We start from the raw sequence: 27,024 nt of genomic DNA, 5'->3' as shown, positions 1-27,024 counted from the left end.
AAGAACCAAGGTCTACCATCCTCGGCAGCTAACTGTTAACCCCAAAACACATATAAGCTCATTGTGCCAAATATCACTGGGAAAATAAAAAACACAGAATCCCTAACTCTACCAAAACACTGAATTGAAACAAGTAATAATTTTTCCATAAGATACTTCATACTACAAAGAGAACCTCCAAACTTTTGGGCACATTTTTCTATTCAGTGGCTTAAAGGTTGTTGTTCAGTCACTCAGTCATGTCCAGCTTTTTGTGACCCCATGGACCACAGCACGCCAAGCTTCCCTGTCCTTCACAATCTCCCAGAATTTGCTCAGACTCATGTCTATTGAGTTGATGATGCCAACCAACCATCTCATCCTCTTCTCCTCTTCTCACCCCTTCTCCTCCCACCTTCAATCTTTCCCAGCATCAGGGACTTTTCTAGTGACTTAACTTTTTGTACCAGGTGGCCAAAGTATTAGAACTTCAGCATCAGTCCTTTCAGTGAATATTCAGGATTAATTTCCTTTAGAATTGACTGGTTTGATCTCCTTGCAGTCCAAGGAACTCTCAAGAGTCTTCTTCAACACTGCAGTTCAAAAGCATCAATTCTTCAGCACTCAGCTGTCTTTATGGTCCAACTCTCACATCCATACATGACTACTGGAAAAACCATAGCTTTGACTAGACAGACCTTTGTCAGCATAGTAATATGTCTGCTTTTTAACATGCTGTCCAGGTTAATCATAGCTTTTCTTCCAAGGAGCAAGCATCTGTTAATTTCATGGCTGCAGTCACCATCTGCAGTGATTTTGGAGCCCAAGAAAATGAAGTCTCTCACTGTTTCCATTGATTCCCCATCTATTTGCCATAAAGTGATGGCATCAGATGCCATGATGTTAGTTTTTTGAATGTTGAGTTTTGTTTTTTTTTTAATTTAATTTTATTTTTAAACTTTACAATATTGTATTGGTTTTGCCAAATATCGAAATGAATCTGCCACAGGTATACATGTGTTCCCCATCCTGAACCCTCTTCCCTCCTCCCTCCTCATACCATCCCTCTGGGTCATCCCAGTGCACCAGCCCCAAGCATCCAGTATCATGCATCGAACCTGGACTGGCGACTCGTTCCATATATGATATTATACGTATTTCAATGCCATTGTCCCAAATAATCCCACCCTCTCCCTCTCCCACAGAGTCCAAAAGACTGTTCTATACATCAGTGTCTCTTTTGCTGTCTCGTATACACGGTTATTGTTACCATCTTTCTAAATTCCATATATATGCGTTAGTATACTGTATTGGTATTTTTCTTTCTGGCTTACTTCACTCTGTATAGTAGGCTCCAGTTTCATCCACCTCATTAGAACTGATTCAAATGTATTCTTTTTAATGGCTGAGTAATACTCCATTGTGTATATGTAACACAGCTTTCTTATCCATTCATCTGTTGATGGACATCTAGGTTGCTTCCATGTCCTGGCTATTATAAACAGTGCTGTGATGAACACTGGGGTACACGTGTCTCTTTCCCTTCTGGTTTCCTCAGTGTGTATGCCCAGCAGTGGGATTGCTGGATCATAAGGCAGTTCTATTTCCAGTTTTGTAAGGAATCTCCACACTGTTCTCCATAGTGGCTGTACTAGTTTGCATTCCCACCAACAGTGTAAGAGGGTTCCCTTTTCTCCACACCCTCTCCAGCATTTATTGCTTGTAGACTTGGATTGCAGCCATTCTGACTGGCGTGAAATGGTACCTCATAGTGGTTTTGATTTGCATTTCTCTGATAATGGATGACGTTGAGCATCTTTTCATGTGTTTGTTAGCCTTCTGTATGTCTTCTTTGGAGAAATGTCTATTTGGTTCTTTGGCCCATTTTTTGATTGGGTCATTTGGAATTGAGCTGTAGGAGTTGCTTGTATATTTTTGAGATTAGTTGTTTGTCAGTTGCTTCATTTGCTATTATTTTCTCCCATTCTGAAGGCTGTCTTTTCACCTTGCTTATAGTTTCCTTTGTTGTGCAGAAGCTTTTAAGTTTAATTAGGTCCCATTTGTTTATTTTTGCTTTTATTTCCAATATTCTGGGAGGTGGGTCATAGAGGATCCTGCTGTGATATATGTCAGAGAGTGTTTTGCCTATGTTCTCCTCTAGGAGTTTTATAGTTTCTGGTCTTACGTTGAGATCTTTAATCCATTTTGAGTTTATTTTTGTGTATGGTGTTAGAAAGTGCTCTAGTTTCTGTGGAAAATACTTAAAGAGATGGTAATACCAGACCACCTTACCTGCCTCCTGCGAAACCAGTATGCAGATCAAGAAGCATCAGTTAGAACTGGACATGGAACACCAGACTGGTTCAAAATTGGGGAAGGAGTATATCAAGGCTTATATATTGCCACCTTGCTTATTTAACTTATATGCAGAGTACATCATGCGAAATGCTGGGCTGGATGATGCGCAAGCTGGAATCAAGATTGACGGGAGAAATATCAATAACCTCAGATATGCAGCTGACACCACCCTTATGGCAGAAAGTGAAGAGAAACTAAAAAGCCTCTTGATGAAAGTGAAAGTGGAGAGTGAAAAAGCTGGCTTAAAGCTCAACATGTTGAACCAACTTTTTCACTCTCCTCTTTCCCTTTCATCAAGAGGCTTCTGAGTTCCTCTTCACTTTCTGCCATAAGGGTGGTGTCAGCTGCATATCTGAGGTTATTGATATTTCTCCCGCCAATCTTGATTCCAGCTTGCGCATCATCCAGCCCAGCATTTTGCATGATGTACTCTGCATATAAGTTAAATAAGCAAGGTGACAATATATAAGCCTTGATATACTCCTTCCCCAATTTTGAACCAGTCTGTTGTTCCATGTCCAGTTCTAACTGATGCTTCTTGATCTGCATACTGGTCTCGCAGGAGGCAGGTAAGGTGGTCTGGTATTATACATCGCTTTAAGTATTTTCCACAGTTTGTTGTGATCTACATAGTTAAAAGCTTTAGTGTACCTGAAAAGAGGCAGATAAGGTTGTCTTGTATTCCCATCTCTTTCAGAAATTTTCACAGATTGTTGTGATCCACACAGTCAAAGACTTTGGCATAGTCAGTGAAGCAAATTTCTTTTCGGGAATTCCTTTCTTTTTCTGTGATCCAGTGATGCTTGCAATTTGATATCTAGTTCCTCTGCCTTTTCTAAATCCAGCTTGATTATCTGGAAGTTCTTGGTTCATGTACTGTTGAAGCCTAACTTGGAGAATTTTGAGCATTACTTTGCTAGCATGTGAGGTGAATGCAATTGTATGGTAGTTTGAACATTCTTTGGCATTGCCTTTCTTTGGGACTGGAATGACTGACCTTTTCCAGTCCTGCGGCCACTGTTGAGTTTTCCAAATTTGTTGGTACATTGAGTGCAGCACTTTAATAGCATCATCTTTCAGGATTTGAAATAGCTCAGCTGAAATTCCGTCACTTCCCCTAGCTTTGTTTGTAGTAATGCTTCCTAAAGCCCACTTTACTTCACACTCCAGAATGTCTGGCTCTAGGTGAGTGATCACACCATCATGGTTATCCAGATCATTAAGACCTGTTAGGTACAGTTTTTCTGTGTATTCTTGCCGCCTCTTCTTAATATCTTCTGCTTCTGTTAGGTCCATACCATTTCTGTCCTTTATTGTGCCCATCTTTGAAGAGATCTCTAGTCTTTCCCATTCTATTGTTTTCCTCTATTTCTTTGCCTTTTTCACTGAAGAAGGCTTTCTTATCTCTCCTTGATATTCTTTGGAACCTTGAATTCAGATGGGTATATTTTTCCTTGTCTTAAAGGTTGCAGCCTCATAATTAAGGAGGAAATGTTCATTGTTTACCAAGCACAGAAATAGAGTAGCCTGAAGATGCCTAGACAGTGCCATAATACTTCCAGATTTTTTTCCCATTTAAACTTGAAACAGGAACTAAATTCCTTAGACATACAGTTTATGGATACAGAAAGTTTATTTCTAGATTCTGTCGAACTTTAATGGAGTTCATAGAGTTTTTTTGTTTTAAGATACTAGACATAACAGAAAATCCATTCTTGAAGGACTCAGGAATAAAAATAGTTACCACTGGAAAAATTAAACTATATTCTGCTAATGCTTAACTGTTTATGTCCCCCTGCTAAAGTGTTATAAAATACTCTGAGTAGTCAAACTATGATTCTAAGACTGTTTCAGAGCTTGAGATAAGATATTTCAAATGAGATTTACCTATTAACTTAATTCCAGATATTGACAACCCCACTTTTGGTGCATCTTTTTAGGACATAGTGGATTCTTTACCTCTGCACCACCTGGGGAACCCCTCTCTGTATAAGTTCCTGGCTTAATTTCACTGGGCCTGTTTCCATTGTCAAGAAAGTATTAAAACCCCCTTAAGCAACTTTTTATACAGACTAGTTGACATATTGCCTATGAAAATATCGGCATTGGGCAGGCAATTACGTAATATAGATCTCCCTCTCTCCTCTGTATTCAATAGTTATTATTATTATTTTGGTGGGATGGAGTTCAACTCTGAAAACAAGGTGTCTCTCATCCCTGTTTTAGAGATAGGAGAATCAAGAACCTCAGACTGAAATAACTTGCCTGGGGAAAAAAAAAAAAGATCTAATGCCTTCTCTGCTGTAGTTTTGTGGTTGAATATCTTGAAAGAAATAATCGTTTTGCTTTTTTTCTGCCAGTTGCTAGAGAAAAGTTCTAAGCACTTAAAAAAGGGGAAGATGATAAAAGGGGTTTTTAGAGGATCTGTTTACCCATTTGATAAGATGCGGGCAGAGTGGTGCCCCAAACTCGTCTTTGAGTTTACTGTTGCTTTCTCATGACAGTGATTCTTAAAAAATTTTTGAGTCTAATAGTGATTTCATTTCTGGCAGGAGGCATCTACCACTTTGTGCTCATTAACACTATGTTTTAGTCTTGACAGCTTCATAATTGTACATACAATTTATGCATTTTTAAAAGTTCATGCAAATAATAAGCATTTGTTATGGAAACAGTGATAGTCTTATTATTGTTTAATCTCTCATGTACGATCTGACTTGACAGCTACTTTGGGTGGAATAAATGGGATGAGGTGGCTGACTTGTAAACACAGGAACACACACACCAATTGGGGCTATATTATTTTTTTCGGATCCATGTTTTTTTGCTGCTAACCAGAGGCTAAGTATACTTGTGCCCTCAGTTACAAAATTAGGAGAGTGGTGCTTATTTTTAAAGAAGAAATAAGTCAATAGGAAAGCCGTATCATATTATCAGCAGGAATCAGATATGCCTTCCTTTACTACTCTGACCTGCAAGAAACCAATAAATATAAATGCCCCTTTCCTCTTCCCATCGCCTTATCCAAAATGAGACTTCCAGCCTAACACAAATTCAACTCTTACTGACTCTCCAGATGTGCTCTGACTCAAATTGAGTGAAAAAGAATTGTACCTTAGATCTTTATTTTAAAAATGCCTTTTGAGCTATGCTTTTGGAAAAATCGATGGCAATTTGGAGGAAGAAACTCACAGCTGTGTGGCCACCTGTGTTGTTGATGTTGATTCTGATTACCCCCTCAGGTTCCTTCTGGGACTGACATTTAACTTGACCTTCTCAGGACAAGAGGTTAATTTCTGAAGTATTAGAATTATGGAGATTAATTTGTGAAGCTGCTTATAATTAAGATGCCTCTGGCTCTTGCATCTGGGCTGGAAACAGCAGACATTAATGATGATAATCCATTTTCTCCCCAGATATCTGAGGTCTGCAGTTGCAAGCTCGACCAGTTCCCTTGTGGATTGTTCTCATTTTTCACTCTCCTAGAGAAAAGACTGGTGACCTCTATAAACACAATGTTCTCTCTCACCTGAGATGGAAAAGTCAACTAAAGATCTCACTGAAGTGTCTCATGAATCCACTCCTTCCTCTTGGGCTAGTTGCTGTGATGATGACAAGAATTCATTTTTGAGCCAGCGTCTTTGCTAAGCTTATGAACATAAATTCTTTCATGGAATCTTCCCAGGAACCATTATAATAACCATATTATTTAAAATTTTTGTTTCCTATGTAAGATCCTTTTTTTGATGTGGACCATTTTTAAAGTCTTTATTTAATTTGTTACAGTATTGCTTCAGTTTCATGTTTTGGCCATGAGGCATGTGGGATCTTAGCTACCCTGATCAGGGATCGAACTGGCACCCCCTGCATTGGAGGGCAAAGTCTTAACCACTGGTCACCAGGGAAGTCCCTATGAAAACCATAATATTATCTCCATTTTATGGATAACCAGGAGGTGTAGATCACTTTTGCAGGATCACAGAGTATATTGGCAGAACAGAAAATGAGTTCATTTTATTCTGAATTCTACATTTTCAGCTATTATACCATACTGTATACAGGAGAAGTTTGGAAATAATAATAGTGTTTCCTTTGTAATGGTAGGGATTATTATTATCATTATATTGAATATATATTAAATAATACATATTATTAAATAATATATTATACAATGATATTCAATAATATTATTAATATTATTTATGGTAGGAATTAATATTATTTTGTAAGTTAAAGGATTCTCTTCCTTTTATTGAGGAAGGAGGTGAACAAAGAAAGTAAGAGTGACTTAACCTGGTTGCTCAGCTGGTTAATAAATGGTAAGCCAGGGGATTTGAACATAGGTAGTCTGATGTCAGGGTTTATATTTTAACCCATCTACACTTTTTCCTTTATGAGTGGAAGTTATCATTGAGTTCCTCTATAGAAAATGTATCTTGGTGTTGCATGGAGAGGAGAAATAGGACTAGCTATTGTTTAACTCTTATGAAGATGTTCACAGAGAAGTCTTCCTCAAACCAGGCTGCATGTCAGAACTGTCTAAGGAAGCCCAGTTACAGAGACTTTCCTCCTTTTTATTTATTTATGTTTATTGTTGGCTGTACCCTTTGGTATGTGAGATCTTAGTTCTCTAGCCGGGGATTGAACCTGTACCCACTGCTTTGGAAGGCGAAATCTTAACCACCGGACCACCAGGAGAGAGATTTTCCTTTAATTGGTTTGGGTTGGGACTTCGCCTCTATTATTTTCTGAATATAATGGGAAGCTGGAATTGAGCTTCACAGTTTGAGATAAGTAATTCAGCCATTAAAAACAAAACGAAGGGTCCAGTAGGAGAAGGAAAATTAAAAATAACATACACTTCGGTTAATGGTTGCTATTCTTTTAAGCCATAGTGAGTTAAGTCTCAATCAATGCTCACTACCCATTCTTCTCTTTAAAAAAATATATATCAGAACTAAAATTCAGAGTTATTTAGAAGGTGTTGATGTTGATTTAATCACCCTCTTCCTAGAACCCTGTTAATCTGGTCTAGTGCCTCTCACATGTGGTTACTAAGTTCTCCCATCCCCATAACTTTTGATTTATGGCTTAGCTATACCACAAGGGACCATGAAAAATCTCAGTTGAATCCTGTCATTGAACTGGCCTCAGTCTTTTCAGTTCTTAGGACTTGCCCAGCCTCACTCAGTTCTATCAGCTTTATCAGGGTCTGATGGTCTGAGAAGCAGCTTAGTTTATATTTCTATTTACTCCTTTGCCTTCCTCTGCCTTTTCCTCCAAGGCTTTCTTCTTCTAAAAGGTTCAGCTGAAAGAAGAGGAGTTAGAAAATATACAATGGATAACAACTCTGTAGAAAATCTCTGTTTTACAAAATGCCCCAACCATACCACAAACTTAGAAGAATACAGACCTTTTGTCTTCATATTCCTACAATAGTTATAGGATTTAGAATTGGAATTCTTGCGTTTTTCATCTTAAGACACCTCCATAGTATGTACTACTGATGTCTCTGACCCGCTTTGCTTGGGATGTTCTTACTAGTTTTGTCATGCATGAACAGTTCCTTCTATATTTAATTTTAAATGTTAACCTTAGTATGTAAAGCAGCTTTATTGTAACTTATACTTCTGGCAATCAATGAAAACACTTTGGAAAAGTTAGAAGAGTTTGCAAAAATGGAAACAATAGGTTGAAGTGAAAAGTGCTATAGCGAGTTATACTGATGAGAGAGAACGAAGGGCAGGTGATGTGTAATTTTCCAGAGATTTTACTTTCTTAGATTCCAAGCCTTCTGTCATGGCTTGTGCACTTGACTGTGTCCACAAAAGGCACCATGTAGCATTGTCATCCGGAGAAGGCAATGGCAAGCCACTCCAGTACTCTTGCCTAGAAAATCCCATGGATGGAGGAGCTTGGTAGGCTACGAGTCGGACACGACTGAGCGACTTCACTTTCACTTTTCACTTTCACACAATGGAGAAGGCAATGGCAACCCACTCCAGTGTTCTTGCCTGGAGAATCCCGGGGACGGCGGAGCCTGGTGGGCTGCCGTCTCTGGGGTCGCGAAGAGTTGGACACGACTGAAGCGACTTAGCAGTAGCAGCAGCAGCATTGTCATCTAGAGAAATACATTAACAACATACTCTAGAGATAGGTCTCTAAATATCACGGGAAACCTGGGACAGAGCAGGAGATCATGCAGAGACAGGGCCAAGGGCTGATGACTGGAAGACCTGACTATGGAACTTGCTGTGGGATGTTGGACTGATGAGTTTACTTCTCTACACTTGGATTTCTTTCTCTTTTTTATTTTTGGCTGTGCTGGGTCATTGCTACACTCAGGCTTCTCTCTAGTTGTGGCGAGTGGGGGCTATTCTCTAGTTGCAGTACGTGGGCTTCTCATTCTGGTGGCTTTTCATGTTGCCAAGCATGGGCTCGAGGGCTCGAGGGCTTAGTTGCCCCTCAACATGTGGAGTCTTCTCAGGACGGGGATCTGGAAGGCAGAGTCTTAACCCCAGGTCGCCCAGGCAAGTCCTGTACTTGAATTTCTTAATCTCTGCAATGTTGTAGAAGTGGAAAGCAATAGGATGGGCTAACTAAGTGGTTCTTCCAGTGTGAGGGTAGGAGCAGCAGCATCAGTTCTACTTGGGCATCCATTAGAAATTTTGATTCTCAGGACTCAACCCCAGACCTGCTGGGGCTTGGGCCCAGTTACCAGGGTTTTAAGAAGCTCACCAGGGGATTCTGATGAACACTATATTTTGAGACCTATGGGGCAAAAAATATCTTTTGTCCTTTCTATTGATAACATTCTAGAAGGCTTTCACTGATTTCCAAATAATTAGAAGGTGCTGAATATTTCATTTATATAGAAAATATTGTATCTTGTTTTTATTAAGATGACTGCATACCAGTTTGAACCTGGGTTATCACTGAACTGGGTGGAGATGAACATGCTAATTAATGCGTATTCCTAGTTGATCCAATGCCAGCTAAATGTAATTAAAAGGAGAATTTTAAAATGTCAAATAGAAGGAATCTTAAAATTACTTAGGCTAATTATCTCCAGTTGCCATTTTATTGTTGAGGAAACTGAGGCCCAGAAGGCTATCTGACCTTGACATAATCTCATAGGGGAGACACAGAGCGTTTGAAAAGCTTGAGTCACAGGCTAGGAGCAATCATTACATTTGACTATTTGGTGGTGGATAGACAGTGCCAGAGAACTACCCGAGCAACTAAATTGATTTTACACCTGTGTGCACACACAAACCAGCAATTAGGAAACAGTGTGTTGCAGATCTTGACACGTATGAAATTATAGAACCAATTACTTTTTACAAGTCAACTCGTGACAGTCATTTCAAACAAAGCCAGCCATGAAATCTGCTCCTTAAGGACATGGTTGACAGAATGTCAGTGCATTTATAACCTCATTTCATTTTCTAGAGATCAGATTTGAGAGGGTGAGCTGGAAGAGGAGATTGAAGATGTTAATTTAAATTAAGGATTTATTTTTTAAGAGTTGCTTTCTTGGAAGATGAAAAGTACAATCAGTTAAATAACCAGAGCTCTCCAGCCAGTTGTAATGAATGTGTGGATACTAAGTTGCTTCAGTCATGTCTGACTCTTTGCAACCCTATGGACTGTAGCCTGCCAGGCACCTCTGTACATGTCATTCTCCAGACAAGAATACTGGAATGGGTTGCCATGCCCTCCTCCAGGGGATCTTCCTGATCCAGGGATTGAAACTGCATCTTGTATATCTCCTGCATTAGCAGGCAGGTTCTTTACCCCTAGCGCTGCCTGGGAAGCCCAGATTGTAATGGGAGGAATGTTGTATTCCAAGATACAGGTGCTGCTTGCCCTTATTAATTCCCTATTTCCCTTAATTGTTCATCATTTGTAGGGTTTAAAAAAATACTTTAAAAATATATTTATTTATTTGTTTGGCTGTATTTGGTCTTTGTTGTGGCAATGGGGTCTTCAGTCTTCATTGAGGCATGTGGGATCGATGGGACCTGGGCCCCCTCATTGGGAGCATGGAGTCTTAGCCACTGGACCCACCAGGGAAGTTGCTCCCTATTTGTAGGGTCTTGAGAAAATCACAGAGCCCTCTGGCCCTCAATCGACTAATCTATAAATGAGACTATTCATATCTAGCCTTTATCAAAGCAAAGAGTCAGGCCAAGTGATACCTTAAAAAAATTAGAAATTAAACAGAGAAATTTAGTTCCAGAAGGCACATTCCTATAAACGTAACACAGCTTCTTGAGTACAAAGAGTACTGAACTAAAAGACTGGAGGACCTAGGTGCAAATCAGTCAGTTACTTCCCATATGACTTTTGGACCCTCCATGTTTGGGAAGGATAGTGGCTTCACCCATCAGTTAAAGTTAACTGATTGATCACAGTAAAATATCCAGAACAGCATGCAGCATGTCTAGCACTTACTACGTCATCAGTAAAGTTAGTGAAGGCAGACAATCCCAATGGAAGGCTGCATGGAGAATTCCATCTGTGTCCATAAAAGAGTCTACTATAGAGCTTCCCAGGTGGCACTATTGGTAAGGAAACCATCTGCCAGTGTAGGTAGATGTAAGAGATGCCAATTTAGTCCCTGGATTGGAAAGATCCCTTGGATGAGGGCATGACAACCCACTCCAGTATTCTTGCCCGGAGAATTCTATGGACAGGGGAGCCTGGCAGGGTGCAGTCCATGGGGTCACACCGAGTCAGACATGACTGAAACAACTTAGCACGTATAGTACTTACCCTCTTGGCAGAGACATGTAGGAAATACACAAAAACACTGGTTTTTGGATAGTAGACGACAAGTAAAATAGGACTCTGATCCACCAGAGAAGGCAAACCCACAAGGCAGATACTATACCTTGTGGTACTAAAGCTAAGTACCACAGCTTTCTTTCTAGAAGTACCTTCTCCACCATGGTCCAGGGAGGGAGTACCCAGCAAAGCTTGGTAATACTGTTTAGTCGATGAGACAGAAATCAGAGCTCAGGGACGCTGAGGCAGTTAGAATTTGAGGTGTAGGGACTGGACAGAAGGTAGCTGCACAGAATGAAAAAGACATTTTGGAGACATCTGCAGAAGAGTCTTCTTAGTCTTTGGATATCAGCATGTATATGTGTGGGGTGAGATTCTATGAGACTAGCTAGACAAAGAAGAGCTGTCAGGGAAGGAATGATTACAGGGGAGCTCTAAACTGGAGTTCATACAGAGCAGGAGAGTTTTGAGTTCCCACCAGCTAGTGGAGACATCACTAAATAAATACAGACTTTAGTACAGACTCTAGGATGGGAACACTTTCACAGTGGGGCTGAATTAGCCCTAGAGTTAAGGCTGCAATAGATGTTCCCTTAAAAGCTTGAGTGGCTTCCCTGGTGGCTCAAATGGTAAAGAAGTTTCCTGCAATGCAGGAGACCCAGGTTCAATCCTTGGGTTGAGAAGAGCCCCTGGAGAAGGAAATGGCAACCTGCTCCAGTGTTCTTGCCTGGAGAATCCCATGGACAGAGGAGCCTTGTGGGCTACAGTCCATGGGATCACAAAGAGTCAGAGACAATTGAACAACTAATTTTCACTTTTACTTTTCTAAAAGCTTATAGACAAATGTTGAAAAGACTGGCTGGATCTGCAACAACTGTTGAGCTGCCTGACAGAACTTAAGTCCAGTTCCCTTTCAGGAATTTCAGTGAAATTCAGTCCTCAACAATGTATCTGGTGTCATCAAAAATAAAAACATGAAGGAAAATATGAATAATATATAGGAGAAAAATCACTTAATTGAAAAATTTCCAGGAATGAGAGAAATGATAGAAACACCAGATAAGGGCTTTGAAACTGCTATTAGAGGTGTAAGGGGGCTTTCTTGATGCCTTAGTAAAGACTAAGATGGTAAAGACTCCATCTGCCAGTGAAGGAGACTTGGGTTCAGTCCCTGGATCAGGAAGATCCCCTGGGGAAGGAAAGAGCAACCCACTCCAGCATTCTTGCCTGGGAAATCCCATGGACAGAGGAGCCTGGTGGGCTACAGTCCATGGGGTTGCAGAGAGTCAGACACGACTTAGTGACTCAACAACAACAAATATTACTAAGGACAAGATTTAAAGGGAACTAAAATGAAAATGAAAACACAAAATACAAAAATTTGTAGGAATCATCCAAATCAGTGCTTAGAGGTATATTTATAGCTATATATTGGAACAGAAGAAACATCTCAAATAATAATTTAAGTTTTCAACTTAAGAAGCTAAACAAGAGACCAGATTAAATCCAAAAGTGGAAAGAAGAAAATAGTAAAGATAAAAAGAAATTACGAAGAGAGAAAATAGATCAAGGGAGAAAATGAGTGAAAGGAAAAGCTTGTTCCTTGAAAAGATCAGTAAAAGACAACCAACAAACTTCCACCAAGAGTCATCAATAAACACTAGAGAGGGTATAAATTATTAGTATCAGAAATGAATATAGGATTATTACAATATGTTCCATAGGAAATAAAAGGATAATAAAGAAAAGTCATGACCAACCAATTGTATGTCAATAAAATTAACAACTTAGATGAAAGACAAAGTCTGTGAGAGACTTATTTTCTTTTTAATCTAAAATGACCAAAGAAGAAGAAGGCTAAATAACTGTGTATAAAGTTATAGAAATTTGATTTTAAAGTACTTCCCTTATTAAATGCAATATGATATCTTGGATTGGATCTTCAGACAGAAAAAGGATATTAATAGAAAAATTGGTAAAAATCCAAACTGTCTATAGTTCAGTTAATTGTAATGCACCAGTGTCAGTTTTTTAATTTTTGCAGATATACCATGGTTGTGTAAGATGTTATCACTAGGGCAGTGGTTCTCCACCAGGGATAATTGTGTCCCTTGGGGAACATCAAGCAATGTCTTGAAACATTTTTTCTTTTGTTTTTCGCTGCCCTGGGTCTTCATTGAGGCATGTGGCCTTTTTTTTTTCTAGTTGCAGCGAGGGCTTAGGTTCCTTGAGGCTTGTATGATCATATTTCTGTGACCAAGGATCAAACCGAACTACTCTGCATTGGAAGACAGATTCCTAATCACTAGACCACCAGGGAAGTCCCTTGAAATAATTTTGGTTGTTCCAGTGTGCTGCTTTCAGAATGTACTGGGCAGAAGCTAAACACACTAGTAAATCCTGCAGTGCTGGGACAGCTCCACAACAAAGAATTATCTGGACCAAGATATCAACTGTGCCCAGGTGGGAAAAGCCCACAGATGGTAAGACTAGCTGAAGGATAAATTAGGACTTGGGACTATCTGGGCAATTTTAAAGCCCACAGATGGTAAGACTAGCTGAAGGATAAATTAGGACTTGGGACTATCTGGGCAATTTTTCTGTAAGTCTAAATTTATTCTAAAATAAAAAAATTTTAAAAATGCTTCCCATAAAGAAAACTCCAGGTTCACCATGCTCTATTGATTAATTTTATCAAACATCTAAGGAATAAATAGAATAAATAGGAAAAGGAGTAGGTCACGGCTGTATATTGTCACCCTGCTTATTTAACTTCTATGCAGAGTACATCATGAGAAACGCTGGACTGGAAGAAACACAAGCTGGAATCAAGATTGCCGGGAGAAATATCAATAACCTCAGATATGCAGATGACACCACCTTTATGGCAGAAAGTGAAGAGAAACTAAAAAGCCTCTTGATGAAGGTGAAAGTGGAGAGTGAAAAAGTTGGCTTAAAGCTCAACATTAAGAAAACTAAGATCATGGCATCTGGTCCCCTCACTTCATGGGAAATAATTGTGGAAACAGTGGAAACAGTGTCAGACTTTATTTTTTTGGGCTCCAAAATCACTGCAGATGGTGATTGCAGCCATGAAATTAAAAGATGCTTACTCCTTGGAAGGAAAATTATGATCAACCTAGATAAAGGAGAGACATTACTTTGCCAACAAAGGTCCATTTAGTCAAAGCTATGGTTTTTCTAGTAGTCATGTATGGATGTGAGAGTTGGACTGTGAAGAAAGCTGAGCGCCGAAGAATTGATGCTTTTGAACTGTGGTGTTGGGGAAGACTCTTGAGAGTTCCTTGGACTGCAAGGAGATCCAACCAGTCCATTCTAAAGGAGATTAGTCCTGGGTGTTCTTTGAAAGGAATGATGCTAAAGCTGAAACTCCAGTACTTTGGCCACCTCATGTGTAGAGTTGACTCATTGGAAAAGACTCTGATGCTGGGAGGGATTGGGGGCAGGAGGAGAAGGGGATGACAGAGGATGAGATGGCTGGATGGCATCATTGACTCAATGGACGTGAGTCTGGGTGAACTCTGGGAGTTGGTGATGGACAGGGAGGCCTGGCGTGCTGCAATTCATGGGGTCACAAAGAGTCGGACATGACTGAGTGACTGAACTGAATTGAACTGAAGGAATAAATAATACTAATTTTATATAAGCTCTTTCAAAAAATTATAGGCAGAGAAAATATTCCTACTCCTTTTCTGAGGCCAGCATAATCCTTTCTCCCTTTCTTTCCTCTTCTGTCACCCTCCAATTCCTTTCTTAAAAAAAAAAATTATTTATTTATTTTAATTGGAGGCTAATTACTTTACAATATTGTAGTGGTTTTGCCATACATTGACATAAATCAGCAGTGGGTGTACATGTGCCCCCCATCCTGAACCCCCCCCAACACCCCTCTCTCCATCCTATCCCTCAGGGTCATCCCAGTGTACCAGCCCTGAATGCCCTGTCTCATACATTGAACCTTGACTGGTGATCTATTTCACATATGGTAATATACATGTTTCAATGCTATTCTCTCAAATCATCCCACCCTTGCCTTCTGCCACAGAGTCCAAAAGTCTGTTCTTTATCTCTGTGTTTCTCTTGCTGTCTCACATATAGGGTCATCATTACCATCTTTCTAAATTCCATATATATGCATTAATATTCTGTATTGGTGTTTTTCTTTCTGGCTTACTTCACTCTGTATAATAGGCTCCAGTTTCATCCACCTCATTAAAACTGATTCAAATGCATTCTTTTTAATAGCTGAGTAATATTCCGTTGTGTGTAGGTACCATGACTTTCTTATCCATTTGTCTGCCGATGGACATCTAGGTTGCTTCCATGTCCTAGCTATTGTAAACAGTGCTGTGATGAACATTGGGCTACATGTGTCTCTTTCAATTCTGGTTTCCTCGGTGTGTATGCCCAGCAGGGGATTGCTGGGTCGTATGGCAGTTCTATTTCCAGTTTTTAAGGAATCTCCACACTGTTCTCCATAGTGGCTGTACTAGTTTGCATCCCCACCAACAGTGCAAGAGGGTTCCCCTTTCTCCACACCCTCTTCAGCATTTATTTGTAGACTTTTTGATAGCAGCCATTCTGACTGGCGTGAGATGGTACCTCATTGTGGTTTTGATTTGCATTTCTCTGATAATGAGTGATGTTGAGCATCTTTTCGTGTGTTTGTTAGCCATCTGTATGTCTTCTTTGGAGAAATGTCTGTTTAGTTCTTTGGCCCATTTTTGATTGGGTCGTTTATTTCTCTGGTATTGAGCTACATGAGCTGCTTATATATTTTTGAGATTAATTCTTTGTTGGTTGCTTTGTTTGCTATTATTTTTTCTCATTCTGAAGGCTGTCTTGTCACCTTTCTCATAGTTTCCTTCATTCTGCAAAAGCTTTTAAGTTTAATTAGGTCCCATTTGTTTATTTTTACTTTTATTTACATTACTCTGAGAGGTGGGTCATAGACAGTCCTGCTGTGATTAAAGTCAGAGAGTGTTTTACCTGTTTTCCTCTAGGAGTTTTATAGTTTCTGGTCTTATTTAGATCTTTAATCTGCTTTGAGTTTATTTTTGTGTATGGTGTTACAAAGTGTTCTAGTTTCATTCTTTTACAAGTGGTTGACCAGTTTTCCCAGCACCACTTGTTAAAGAGATTGTCTTTTCTCCATTGTATATTATTTCCTCCTTTGTCAAAGATAAGGTGTCCAATAGGTGTGAGAAAAGCAAACACCTATCCTACTTAAACTCTTCCAGAAAATTGAAGAGGAAGGTAAACTCCCAAACTCATTCTATGAGGCATCTTTGTCTGGTTTTGGTATTAGGGTGATGGTGGCCTCATAGAATGAGTGGGACAGGTGTTAGCTTTTCTCTAAATTTTTGGTAGAATTCACCTGTGAAGCCATCTGGTCCTGGGCTTTTGTTTATTGGAAGATTTTTTATTACAGTTTTGATTCCATGCTTGTGATGGGTCTGTTAAGGTTTTCTATTTCTTCCTGGTTCAGTTTTGGAAAGTTATACTTTTCTAAGAATTTGTCCATTTCTTCCAAGTTTTCCATTTTATTGTCATATATTTGCTGAGAGTAGTCTCTTATGATCCTTTGTATTTCTGTATTGTCTGTTGTGATTTCTCCATTTTCATTTCTAATTTTGTTGATTTGATTCTTCTCCCTTTGTTTCTTGATGAATCTGGTTAATGGTTTGTCAATTTTATATATCTTCTCAAAGAACCAGCTTTTAGTTTTGTTGATTTTTGCTATAGTCGTCTTTGTTTCTTTTTCATTTATTTCTGCCCTAATTTTTTTGATTTCTTTCCTTCTACTAACCCTGGGGTTCTTCATGTCTTCTTTATCTAGTTGCTTTAGGTGTAAAGTTAGGTTATTGATTTGATTTTTCTCTTGTTTCTTGAGGTAAGCTTGTATTAGCACTGCTTTTTACTAAATCCCATAGGTTTTGGGTTGTTGTGTTTTCATTTTCATTTATTTCTATGCATATTTTGATTTCTTTTTTTTATTTCTTCTGTGATTTGTTGGTTATTCTGAAGCATGTTGATTAGCCTCCATATGTTTATATTTTTAATAGTTTTTTTCCCTGTAGTTGACATTTAATCTTACCGCATTGTGATCAGAAAAGATGCTTGAAATGATTTCAGTTTTTTTAAAATTTATCAAGGCTAGCTTTATAGCCCAGGATGTGATCTATCCTGGAGAAGGTTCTGTGTGCACTTGAGAAAAAGGTGAAATTCATTGTTTTGGGATGAAATGTCCTATAGATATCAATTAGGTCTAACTGATCCATTATATAATTTAAAGTTTGTGTTTCCTTGCTAATTTTCTGTTTGATTGATTTATCCATAGCTGTGAGTTGGGTATTAAAGTCTCCCATTATTATTGTGTTACTGTTAATTTCCCCTTTCATACTTGTTAGCATTTGCCTTACATACTGTGATGCTCCTATATTGGGTGCCTATATATTTATAATTGTTATATCTTCTTGGATTGATCCTTTGATCATTCTGTAGTGTCCTTCTTTGTCTTTTTTCATGGCCTTTATTTCAAAGTCTATTTTATCTGTTATTAGTATTGCTACTCCTGCTTTCTTTTGGTCTCCATTTGCATGAAGTATCTTTTTACAGCTCTTCACTTTCAGTCTGTATGTGTCCCTTGTTTTGAGGTGGGTCTCTTGTAGACATGTATAGGGGTCTTGTTTTTTTATCCTTTCAGCCAGTGTTTGTATTTTGTTGGGGCATTCAACCCATTTACATTTAAGTTAATTATTTATAAGTATGAGAACTTTGTATGCAGGTCAGGAAGCAACAGTTAGAACTGGACATGGAACAACAGACTGGTTCCAAATAGGAAAAAGAGTCTGTCAAGGCTGTATATTGTCACCCTGCTTATTTAACTTATATGCAGAGTACATCATGAGAAACGCTGGACTGGAAGAAGCACAAGCTGGAATCCAGATTGCCGGGAGAAATATCAATCACCTCAGATATGCAGATGACACCACCCTTATGGCAGAAAGTGAAGAGGAACTCAAAAGCCTCTTGATGAAAGTGCAAGTGGAGAGTGAAAAAGCTGGCTTAAAGCTCAACATTCAGAAAACGAAGATCATGGCATCCGGTCCCATCACTTCATGGCAAATAAATGGGGAAACAGTGGAAACAGTGTCAGACTTTATTTTTGGGGGCTCCAAAATCACTGCAGATGGTGACTGCAGCCATGAAATTAAAATACACTTACTCCTTGGAAGGAAAGTTATGACCAACCTAGATAGCATATTCAAAAACAGAGACATTACTTTGCCAACAAAGGTTCGTCTAGTCAAGGCTATGGGTTTTCCTGTGGTCATGTATGGATGTGAGAGTTGGACTGTGAAGAAGGCTAAGTGCCGAAGAATTGATGCTTTTGAACTGTGGTGTTGAAGAAGACTCTTGAGAGTCCCTTGGACTGCAAGGAGACCCAGCCAGTCCATTCTGAAGGAGATCAGCCCTGGGATTTCTTTGGAAGGAATGATGCTAAAGCTGAAACTCCAGTACTTTGGCCACCTCATGCGAAGAGTTGAGTCATTGGAAAAGACTCTGATGCTGGGAGGGACTGGGGGCAGGAGGAGAAGGGGATGACAGAGGATGAGATGGCTGGATGGCATCACTGACTCGATGGATGTGAGTTTGGGTGAACTCCAGGAGTTGGTGATGGACAGGGAGGCCTGGCGTGCTGTGATTCATGGGGTTGCAAAGAGTCGGACATGACTGAGTGACTGAACTGAACTGACTGATGATCCCATTGCCATTTACTTTATTGTTTTGGGTTCAAGTTTATAATCTGTTCTGTGTTTCCTGCCTAGGGAAGATCCTTCAGCATTTGTTGAAGAGCTGATTGGATGGTGCTGAATTCTCTCAGCTTTTGCTTGTCTGTAAAGTTTTTGATTTCTCCTTCATATTTGAATGAGATCCTTGCTGGGTACAGTAATCTGGGTTGTAGGTTTTTCTTTTTTCATCACTTTAAGTATGTTCTGCCATTCCCTTCTGGCCTGAAGAGTTTCTATTGAAAGATCAGTTGTTATCCTTATGAAATTCCCCTTATGTGTTATTTGTTGCTTTTTCCTTGCTGCTTTTAATGTTTGCTCTTTGTTAATTTGATTAATATGTGTCTTGGGGTGTTTCACCTTGGGTTTATTCTGTTTGGTAATCTCTGGGTTTCTTGGACTTGGGTGGCTATTTCCTTCCCTATTTTAGGGAGGTTTTCAACTATTGTCTCCTCAAGTATTCGCCTTTCTTTTTGCCTTCTTCTTCTGGTACTCCTATGATTCAAATGTTGTGTGTTTAACATTTTCCAGAGGTCTCTGAGGTTGTCCTCACTTGTTTTAATTCTTTTTTCTTTTTTCCTCTGTGATTCATTTATTTTCACCACTCTGTCTTCCACTTCATTTATCCTATTTTCTGCCTCAGTTATTCTACTGCTGGTTACCTCCAGAGTGCTTTTGATCTCATTTATTGTAGTATTCATTATTGATTGTCTCTTTTTTATTTCTTCTAGGTCCTCATTAAACATTTCTTGTATCTTCTCAATCCTGTCTCTAGTCTTTATCTGTAACTCTGTTTTGTTTTCAAGATTTTGGATCATCTTTACTATCATTATTCTGAATTATTTTTCAGGCAAACTCCCTATCTCCTCCTCTTTGGTTTGGTGGATATTTTTCATGCCCCTTTACCTGCTGAGTATTTCTCTGCCTTTTCATTTTGTTTAGATTGCTGTGTTTGGGGTGGCCTTTCTGTAGGCTGGAAGTTTGTGGTTCCTCTTTATTGTGGAGCCTTCTCCCTGTGGGTGGGGTTGAACTAGTGGCTTGTCAAGGTTTCCTGGTCAGGGAAGCTTGAATCTGTGTTCTGGTGTGTGGAGCTGGATGTCTTCTCTCTGGAGTTCAATGAAGTGTCCAGTAGTGAGTTTTAGGGTGTCTTTGGGTTTGGTGTGACTTTGGGCAGCTTGTATTTTAATGCTCAGGGCTGTGTTCCTGCATTGCTGGAGAATTAGCAAGGTATGTCTTGCTCTGGAACTTGTTGGCTCTTGGGTAGAGTTTGGTTTCAGCGCACTTATGGAGGCTTTTGGAAGAGCTCCTGTCAATTAATGTTCCGTGGAGTCAGGAGTTTTCTGGTGTTCTCAAGTTTTGGATTTAAGCCTCCTGTCTCTGGCTTTCAGTCTGATTCTTACAGTAACCTCAAGACGTCTCCATCCATACAGCACATGATAAAACAACTAGGTTAATGGTGAAAACCTAGTGAGGGACTCCCAGAGAGGTTCACAGAGTTACATGGAGATGAGAAGAGGGAGGAGGGAGAGAGAGGTGACCAGGAAGAGAAGAGGGAGGATCAAAAGTGGCGAGAGCAATCTAGACAATAATCAATTCCATATGTGTTCTCCATAGTCTGGAACACCCAGAGAGGTTCACTGAGTTACATAGAGAAGGGAAGAGGGAGGAGGGAGATAGAAGTGACCAGGAGGAGAAGCTGCTACTGCTGCTAAGTCGGTTCAGTCGTGTCCGACTCTGTGCGACCCCATAGACGGCAGCCCACCAGGCTCCCCCGTCCCTGGGACTCCCCAGGCAAGAACACTGAAGTGGGTTGCCATTTCCTTCTCCAATGCATGAAAGTGAAAAGTGAAAGGGAAGTCGCTCAGTCGTTCCCGACTCTTAGCTACCCCATGGACTGCAGCCTACCAGGCTCCTCCATCCATGGGATTTTCCAGGCAAGAGTACTGGAGTGGGGTGCCATTGTGGGAGTCAAAAGGGGAGAGATCAGTCTAGTCAGTAATCTGTTCACTAAGTGTTCTCCATAGCCCTGAACACCCAGAGAGATTCACAGAATTAAGTAGAGGAGAGAAGGGGGAGAGAGGAGAGAGAGGTGACCTGGGGGAGAAAAGGGAGAGTCAAAAAGGGAGAGAGAAGTCAAGCCAATTACCACACCCTTAAGTGAAACTGGGTACTGAAGATTAGATTCTTAAAGGTACAAAATTGATAATAAATACCAAAAAGCAAAGATTAAAAAGAATAGAGGTTAGACTCTCAAAACTGCAATATTAAAAATATAAAACAAAATCAATCACAGAAATTACAAAAGATATATATATGAAATTTGCTTTCAAAATATAGTCTTTTTTTTTGGAAGGTAATAGTAAGTTATAAAAATGAAAATTAAAGGAGTAATAAATAACTTAAAAATAAAAAATTAAAAAAATGATAATAGTAAAAAATATATCTAGGAATTTCTCTGGAGCTGTTGAGGGCAGTGTGGGGTCAGTTCAGTTTCAGATAGTTCCTTGTTCCAGGTTATACTTCTTCTCAAGGTCGATAGGCCCCTTCCAGTGCTTAGTCAATGTTAACTACAGGATTTTAATCTGTTGCACCTGTCACTTCCAGAGCAGTTCCCTCTTCTTTGTTTATTTTGGCTTCCTCTGTGTGCAAGTCTCTTCAGTGTCTAATTTCTATCCTGACACAAGGAGGTGAAGGTGGTCACTTATTTAGGCTCCTTGTTCAGTTGTGCTGGGCAGGGGGAGGAACACTGCAAACAAATATCACTGGTGTATGCGGGGAGTGCTCACAGTGAATGGACCACACTGGGTTTGCCCCAGCTCACGGTGCATGTGCTTTTCTGGTCTGCACTGCTCAGGCTCCAGGTTGCTCTGCAGGGGAACTGTCCAAAGCAGGCCCTGCATTTCATGCACTTCCCAGGTCTAAGCCGTCAGGTTCTCGGATACTCCACAAAGGCACAGACTCGGTTGGGCATGCATTTTGTGCCCTTCCCAGGTCCGAGCAGCTCAGGTGACCAGGTGCTTGGCGAGCACACTGCCCCAGGTGGGCGGTGCATCTTGGTACCTCCCTGGTCCCTGCCGCTCGTTTCCTGGGTGTGCCGCAAGGGCACTGTCTCAGGTGTGCTGTGTGTCTCCTCTTGGGAGCTGATCTCAGGCTGCGACCCTCCTGGCAGCTATCAACCATCCAGGATCCCAGGAAGACTTGGTTAGCAACTGGGAGCCTGCTCACAGTTTGGTGGAGGATGCAGTCTCTGGGGCCAAGATTGCCCCTTGCCTTCTGGCTGCCTCTCTGCCTCCTGCCGGGAGTAGGAGGGGCCATTCTGCAGCCAGCTTGCTCTCCTCTGGTATTCACTCAGTCCTTTGTTCTGTGACCTGGCCAGGCTGTGCCTTAGGTTAGAGCTTTTCATGGGAAAGTTCTCTCTCTCTCGTTATTTTTTTTTTCTTCTCTCTCTGGCTATCCCACAGTTTGGGTTACTGTCTCACATTAGCTCCCTCAGATTGTCCTTGGGGCATTCAGACCTGGTCCTTACCCTAAGCATGCAACCCGAGCCTTCTGTCCAGCCCCTGCTTGCTGGTGGCGGTCGTGAGCATCTGGGCTACTTTTCTGCTGGGAGTTGGGGTTAGGCGCATATTCTGTGTTTTTTTTTTTCCTCCTGGTTATATTGCCCTCTGAGATTCCAAAACTCTCCACCGACCTGCCAGTGAGAGGTTTCCTGCTTTTTGGAAACTTCTCCTCCTTCATGACTCCCTCCCCAGGATGGGTCTCCGTCCCTAACTCTTTTGTCTCTTTTTTTTTGTCATTTATATTTTATCCTACCTCCTTTTGAAGAGAATAGCCTGCCTTTCTGGGTGCCTGGTGTCCTCCGCCAGCATTCAGAAGTTGTTCTGTGGAAGTTGCTCAGCATTCAAATGATCTTTCGATGAATTTGTGGGGAAGAAAGTGGTCTCCCCATCTTATTCCTCTGCCATCTTAGGGCCACCCCCTCTCCATTTCTTTTTATTTTCTTGTCTTCCTCTAAATGTGTGGTCATTTTGTGTCACAGCAAGAAGTATCCTAATATAATTACAGAAATGTATATTCTATCAGTGGGTTTTCTATCAACCACATCTTTGCCACTCATTTCATCTCTGAGTTTACCTACCTAGATATCTCTGGCCCCACTGATGGACTCCTGATCATGGCATGTGGGATGTGGGTTAGAGTTTGGTTTTATGGTGGTTTTATGTGTAGACATCTTTGGCCGTACATGTCCAGGCAAGTTCACAGAGGAAAACACAATCTCTGTTCAATAAAGTCATTAACCCTGAGCAGGATATGTGCAACCAGGCTTCTGTTTTCTGTGCCTGGCTTCTTCAGCAATCAGATATATAGAACTTATGTTAGTACATCAATTTAATTACTTATGACACATCTTTGTAAACAACATAATTATATAGCTGTCAATGTCTCTGATGCCCTTGGAAAGCTTCCTGAATTTAATGTCATGAATTGTTGGTTGTCTCCTCACCTACTCACCAAACACCTAAAACAACCTGTGGTGTTCTTCTAGGAAGAAGTATATGTGAGCCTTCTTCTCTTCTGAATCAGCTCACCATCAGGAACACAGAGCACTGAAAGGTTTGGCATCTTCACTAACCTGGAAACAAGCAGTTTTCTCTGGGGACTTGTAGGGAGCATGTGTTAATGGGAGCATTTATTATCTGGTGAAATCTTGGCATGCTTGGGGACCAATTAGGGATCTCCTGAAGTCATCTCTCTTGAAACCTAACAATAACTTCAATTACAGCAATTTAGAAAATTGCATACTTTAGATATCAGCTCCCTAACTTTTTATGAAATGTTTGGCTCCATTTTATTAAAAGCCTGCATTTCACTGAAACATACATATAATAAGAATATGTTGTAAACATATTCAAAAAGTGTGGCTCAGTGTCATAGCTTAACCTGATCCTTGTGGTTTTCTGCTATTCTCATTACACTCATTGTTAGCTATTGGTTTAAGTCTCTGAAGAAAGTATTTTGGGTCTGCCCCAACTCACTCCATGTTTTCTTCTTATAGGACCTTGACAAGTTAAAGTTTTGCTTTGAAGAATGGGGATATTTGCAAAGCATTCAAAGCAGGCCTCTTTGTCCCAACCCCAGAGAAAATATAGGCTTATTTTATGGTAGAAAATAGTTGTGAGTTTGTCAAAATATTAGGTCTATTACACAAGATATTTGGGAAGACAGGTAAAAAGTACAGTAATGAAAATGTATGAAGGAAGGAATTGTAATATGGGAAATTATAACAGCATTATTCAAAGTAGGACATGGGAAGGGAAGAGGAGGGTGTGACAAATTGCGAGATTAGGAGTGACATAGATACACTATCATGTGTAAAACAGATAGCTAGAGCATAGCACAGGCAGTTCAGCTCGGTGCTCTGTGATGACCTAGAGGGATGGGATGGGTGGTGGAGGGAGCTCCAAGAGGGAGAAGATACATGTATACATAACTGATTCACCTCACTGTACAGCAGAAACCAAAACAACATTGTAAAGCAATTATACTCCCCCCTCAAAATATCAGCAACTCCAAATATGCAGATAATACCACTTTAATGGCAGCAAGTGAAGAGGAAGTTAAGAGCCTCTTGATGAATGTGAAAGTGGAGAGTGAAAAGGCTGGCTAAAAACTCAGCATTCAAAAAACTAAGATCATGGAATCCGGTCCTATCACTTCATGGCAAATAGATGGGGGAAATGTGGAAACAGTGTCAGATTTCATTTTCTTGGACTCCAAAATCAATGCAAATGGTGACTGCAGCCACGAAATTAAGACACTTACTCCTTGGAAGAAAAGTTATGACAAATCTAGACAGTTTATTAAAAAGCAGAGATATCAGTTTGTCAACAAAAGTCCATTATAGTCAAAGCTATGGTTTTTCCAGTAGTCATGTATGAATGTGAGGGTTTGGGCATAAAGAAGATTGAGCACCGAAGAAGTGATGCTTTTGAACTGCGGTATTGGAGAAGACTTTTGAGAGTCCTTTGGACAGCAAGGAAATCAAACCAGTCAATCCTAAATGACATCAGCCCTAAATATTCATTGGCAGGATTGACTTTGGCCATTGGTGCAAATAGCTGACTCATTGGAAAAGACCCTGATGCTGGAAAAAATTGAGGGCAAGAGAAAAAGCAGGTGACAGAGGATGAGATGGTTGGATGGCATTACTGACTTAATGGATATGAGCATGACAAAACTCAGGGAGATAGGGATAGACAGAAAAGCCTGACATGCTGCAGTTCATGGGGTTGCAAATAGACATGACTTAATGACTGAAAAACAACAACTCAAGAAATATATATATATATATATATATATCCCTCAAAATAACAAAATAGGAACTTGAGAAGATCCTAAAAATGTTGATTGAAAGAGCAGATGTTCTCAGTCAATTTTGGTCCATATTTTTGATGTTGAAAGATATAATAAAGCCGTCTCCATTCACCAAGAGTATCTATGCTTTGCAGAGACATGACACCATTACATATGAAAACAATACGTGCCAGTGCTCAGTTGTACAGAAAATAAAAGGTGGGAGTACTATTTCACTTGCTGAGTGAAAAACTTTGTTGGGGAACTAGATAGGTGACTTCTTCAGTTCAACCAAGGATCCACAAATAAATGGTAACTTCTGCCTCAACTGGTCATTATTAGAGGAATATTGCAGTGGGCAGAGAGGAGCATGGAGTTATGTGGGATTTATAGAGGTGACGTTGGTGAGGGCTGGGAACGTCATCACATAAATATTGATGACTTTTCAGAAAGGTCTGCTTTCCCACTTTAAATTCCTGCTAATGAGTTACTCTCTTTGAAATGAAACTACTTGTCTACAGATTAAGATGCCACCTAAGGTCACTGATTCGTTATCTGTAGGAAATGCATTTTGGATTTTGTCCTAAGGAGTTGTGCGTATTTACTCAAAACAGCTTCCCCTCCTTTTGTGGGGAATTGGGATCAACTTGAAGCACTGTGTGACCAGGGAACAGATCAGTGAACAGCAAGTTAATGCCCTTGCTTTCATCCGCTAAACTCATTATGATAGGGAAGGGTCCTCAATTTTCCTAGGTAACTAATAAACATACTGAATGACTTGGTGAAAATGACAAAGAGAAATAACTTCAAGGAAAGAAGAGAAACTTTACCATTGGGGAAGCCATATTTTTATGATCTAAACACTTTTCTAAAATGATTTTCAGGAACTTTCCTGGTGGTCCAGGGTTTGGTGGTCCTTTGATTAAGACTTCTTCCACTGCAGGGGGCATCAGTTCTATCCCTGGTCGGGGAACTAGATCCTAGATGCCTTGTGCTACAGCCAACAAACAAAGAAGTAAATGAAACAAAACAAAATTTATTTTTATATTTAAGAATTAGACTCTCCCTCCTGCATCTCCTTGAGTCTTTTCCCCAGTTTCTGCACATTTTGGTACTAAAGCAAATACTAGTGAACTTCAGAGGACGGTTCTTGGGTCCCGCAGTCCCCATGTCCCTTGGGGATAATCAGAGATGTTTGGTTGTTCACCTCTCTCCTCCTCCACTTTCTAATGTGTTAGCACAAAAGCCCAGCTCTGTGGAATCCAGAGAGACAGGCTCCGAGATATCAGTTACCAGTACATTTTCAATTCAGTTCAGTTGCTCACTTGTGTCCAGCTCTTTGTGACCCCATGGACTGCAGCACACCAAGCTTCCCTGTCCATCACCAACTCCCGGAGCTTGCTCAAACTCATGTCCATTGAGTCAGTGATGCCGTCCAACCATCTTTTTTTTTTTTTTAATTTTATTTTATTTTTAAACTTTACATAATTGTATTAGTTTTGTCAAATATCAAAATGAATCCACCACAAGTATACATGTGTTCCCCATCCTGAACTCTCCTCCCTCCTCCCTCCCCATACCATCCCTCTGGGTCATCCCCAGCCCCAAGCATCCAGTATCGTGCATCGAACCTGGACTGGCATCTCGTTTCATACATGATATTTTACAGGTTTCAATGCCATTCTCCCAAATCTTCCCACCCTCTCCCTCTCCCACAGAGTCCATAAGA

The 27,024-nt window shown here is 40.2% G+C and overlaps 1 protein-coding gene across 18 annotated transcripts in view; it reads left to right on the top strand.

The window, feature by feature from the left end:
• The window catches only part of LOC147348197 (uncharacterized), a 544,560-nt gene that overhangs the window by 338,418 nt on the left and 179,118 nt on the right, over positions 1-27,024 (top strand). The window contains exon 10 of one of the 18 annotated variants that reach the window (XR_015151175.1): positions 23,488-23,610. The exons of 15 other annotated variants lie outside the window; for them this stretch is intronic. The gene's annotated coding sequence lies outside the window, so the exon portion shown is untranslated. Of the gene's footprint in view, positions 1-5,753; positions 7,559-23,487; positions 23,611-27,024 lie in introns of those variants that run through there. 2 more of the 18 variants (XR_015151193.1, XR_015151186.1) reach the window with 2 other exon arrangements.

This window comes from Bos grunniens, chromosome 22, assembly GCF_055505025.1.
Source record: "Bos grunniens cultivar Pamir isolate PY7600 chromosome 22, Bosgru_T2T1.0, whole genome shotgun sequence".
Lineage (NCBI taxonomy): Eukaryota > Metazoa > Chordata > Mammalia > Artiodactyla > Bovidae > Bos > Bos grunniens.
This window is presented reverse-complemented; position numbering and strand designations above follow the sequence as displayed.